We start from the raw sequence: 3,865 nt of genomic DNA, 5'->3' as shown, positions 1-3,865 counted from the left end.
GCAGCCTTATCTCCAGCCTCATTTCACCCTGAGAAAATGAAACCCAAACATAAACAAGGACGACGGCCCACACAGTACTCTGTAGTACTCTGTGGTACTCTGTAGTACTCTGTAGTACTCTGTGGTACTCTGTAGTACTCTGTAGTACTCTGTGGTACTTTCAAACCGTCACCCAGAGGTTCGTCACAAAATATATATCCTCTTATTTTACAACCTAAAAAATAATCGGCCGACCGATATTATCGGCCTGATATTAGCAAAATTCTGTGATATCTGTAAGAATCGTTAACGGGTTTTTCCTCCGATAATGAAAACCCGATAACGCAATTCCTGGGTTTCGCCAAATGATGTGTGCCCTAAAAGTAGTTTTGGGGAAAAACGGCTGTATGTTAAAGTGAAAGTCACTAGATGGCAGCATTGCAGCTCATTTAATTAATCTCATTCTCATAGAGTGGTTTGTACAGATAAATAAATAAATAAATATATCCAGGTCTGTATATGTATGGGTTGATATTGGAATCGGAAATGAAGTGTTATCAGATATCGGCAAAAAGCTCAGATATCAGACATCCCTAATTAGAACACATCAATAATCAGATATTACTGTAATATTTTAATACATAATGTTTTAAAATGATCTACTACTAATTATTTAGTACTTAATAGTAACTTAATAGTAACTTAATAGTACTTAGTAGTTTTATATATATATGTCATATTTTGATCCAAGTAAACTGGCTATGCTAACTGTGCTACTAGCATAACACATCAAAGGTCCTTTCTACTTATTTACATTTTTTTGTGAATAATATTTTACTGATGTCAGAGTTGTATTTTTGTGATGTTTTAAAAGGTGAAATGATGTGTCAGGAAGGTCAAAGGTCATACAATGCATGGACTTCACACACACACACACACACACACACATCGTGTGCGTCACATTCAGCCTCGCAAGTGGAATGAAAGTGAAAATAACTTTGTTCTCACGACATTATCTCATCCAAACTTCTCCCCCCGGTGGTGATGTTGTGGAACTGAAGGTGTTATACTGCGAAGTCAAAGCAAATGTTTGAGTCGCGTTTCGTGAGAACAACACATTTTAAAGGCTTTTGTTTCTGCTGCAGCGGAGGAGGTGACAGACGTGTCCGACACCTCTGTCTCCGTCAGCTGTGTGTCAGCTGTGTGTGTGTGTCTTACTAACTGCTGCAGGAACACACACACACACACACACACAGAACAGCTTGGTTAGATGCACAGAACTTTAATTATTCGTAAAACTTAACATAAAAATATCTTTACTTCTGCCTGTTTAGTTGAACACAACACTGCTGTACTCACAGGAATTGAAGAAAGTAACATATTCTGCAACAGATGTTTTTTTTATAGCCAGTCACTGCCACCTTGTGGAAAAGTATTCCATTGTTCTGCGCATCACTGTCGTGTAAGAACAAAGACAAATTATTAGTAATTAAATAATAAATAGTTTTCAGGAAAATTTTAATAAAATTGGATATATTTTTTCCACAGTTCACGATATCGTGCTGCCACCCAGTGGTTGATTATATTACACACACAGGGATGTATCAAGGATTATTTTATTTGAACTTTTCTGACGTCGGACATTTAAGAGCATTGATATAGTTGTGGTGACGGGGCGTGAATGAAGCACCGCGGCCAGGTGGGGCGTTCAAAGACCTTCAAGATCTTCAAGACCTTCAAGACCTTTGAGACAGACCTCTGTGTGGAAACATTAGTACAAACCATGAGATGTGATTTTTTTTTTCTTTTCCGTTTCTTTTTTTTTTTTTGGTAACAGGACGTGACGGTTTTTGCATCTCGGAGTTGATTATCAAAATAACAGAAAATTGGTCCATTTAGCAAAAAAAGCGAAGTCACAGCTAACTGACAGATTGCTGTTCTCTGATAGGTTCACAAATAATCCACGTCAAGATGCTAATTTCATGAAAGGATCTCCATTATCTCCGAGCAAGGCGGCGTCATCCCGGGCTGCGTCTTGACATCCAATATGAACGATGTCACGGTTGCCAAGACAATAATCTCTCAGGCAAATAATGTGACGCGGAGGTGTCAGTGAACGCATCGTCAAGGTCGTTTTAACCATTTCTCTTTTTTTTTCTTTTTTTTTTTTTAGCCTTCACCTGCTGAGGTTTTCATTATGGACTTTCAAATGGAGAAAAAAAAAAGGAGTCAGAGCACCTCCGCAGGTCAGTAATTAGATCGCACCTATGAACAAGGTTAGGTAATGAGTCAAAAAGTTTCAAGACAAAATGAAAAAACGCTGCGAAACTTTTTTTTTACACACCTTTTTTGTGCTAATCTTTTGACTGACCAATCACATGATTTATTTTTCATTTTTACAACATAACTTTATTTGCTAACATGTTATTTTATTATCCCAAAGTAAGGGGCGCAGCGCCCTTGGTGGCATGTAGTTATTGTAGTGGGGTCAAATCTTTTTTTATTTACCCCACAGTCACAAACAATTACTTATTTTTGTCCAATTTTTTTTTATTTACCCCCACAGTCACAAACAATTACTTATTTTTAATTGTGTCGTCTTTTAACGTAGAACGCTTGGTCTACAAGTTTCAAAATAAAACATTGTTCAGAATCAGATAATAAATAAAACCAATTAACCGACGGACCGGTGTTGGTCTGCGACCCGGAGTTTGGGCACCACTGATTTAGAACATGCTAAAAATCTGTTTTCACATCCAAAAAACTTCAGATTAAATCCAGAGTTTGACTTCAGTCCAATAAAAATTTAGATCTGTTAGAGACGGCGCAGCAGTAATGAAACACCGCCCCCCCCCTCCGACCACGACTCCCCTTCTCCTCCCTTTTCTTTTTTTTTTTACATCACTTATTCACTTTAACGCCTCCCCTGTGCTTCGCCTCCACCTCGCACCGCTAACCCCGACATCAGCAAAAAAAAGCACATTTTATTAGGAGCAGGGCTCTGCCAGGAAATCATTCACCTATATAATTACCAATCGACAAAAGGCAATTTGTACAGTATCTGATTGCAGGTGAAAGACACCGGGAATCGATGGCTGCGATCCATCTCCTCTGGAGGAGTTCAGGTCTTTGGGCCCAGGCTTCCCTCGTCGTACTAGGGTTGCACATTTTGTGCACGTGTGATCAGTTAACAGGTTAATTACCAACAGTCAGTCAGTCAGTCAACGTCGTGCCACTGATGTGGCCGTCATGTGCAGGTGCAGCCGCGAAGAACGTCAAATGATACGATTGTCAGTGAAGTAGTCACGGAGTTGAACGCATCATTGACACATTTAAAAAATAATTTAAAAAATATATATATAAAACTATAAGTATTTGAAATGATTGAAGCAGGTTTGCCAAACATGCGGCCCGTGGACCAAAATCAGCCCGCCTGGTGTTTCAATCCGGCCCACTTGATGAATTTTGAAAGTAGAAAAAAAACACAAACATTTTCATGGTCAGGAAATGTTTTATAAAATTACCTTTCAGTTTGTGTTAATTAACTTGTAGAGGTTAATCAGTTTACATTTTTAACCACATTTTAACGGGTGGTATTTTAGTTTTGTTTTTTTAATGTTTTTATTTTGCAGCGTATTTAAATAATGACAGAAATAGAAGTGCATGATAAAAAAAATGATGATGCGTTTTCTTGTTTTTTCCTCTCTCGGTGTCAGACTTTCTTGATCTTTTCCAGAATCTTCCGGTCGGGAAGTGAATCCTATTTATAATGATAATATTTATAACAATAAAGTCTCATTTATGTGAAAAATCTCACAGAGAGTTCTTCGTCAGAGGAGAAGGAGAGCTTTTTAAATAAATTGACTCTGAGAAATCAGTCTATGTA

The 3,865-nt window shown here is 38.0% G+C and overlaps 1 long non-coding RNA gene across 1 annotated transcript in view; it reads left to right on the top strand.

The window, feature by feature from the left end:
• Window positions 1-3,865, top strand: part of LOC103382970 (uncharacterized) — a 17,784-nt gene that overhangs the window by 12,637 nt on the left and 1,282 nt on the right. Inside the window, exon 4 of the long non-coding RNA XR_521972.3 lies at window positions 2,153-2,225. This is a non-coding gene — a long non-coding RNA (uncharacterized LOC103382970). The remainder of the gene's footprint in view (window positions 1-2,152; window positions 2,226-3,865) is intronic.

The sequence above is a fragment of the Cynoglossus semilaevis genome, chromosome 8 (assembly GCF_000523025.1).
Source record: "Cynoglossus semilaevis isolate Cse_v1.0 chromosome 8, Cse_v1.0, whole genome shotgun sequence".
In the NCBI taxonomy this organism is placed as follows: Eukaryota; Metazoa; Chordata; class Actinopteri; order Pleuronectiformes; family Cynoglossidae; genus Cynoglossus; species Cynoglossus semilaevis.
This window is presented reverse-complemented; position numbering and strand designations above follow the sequence as displayed.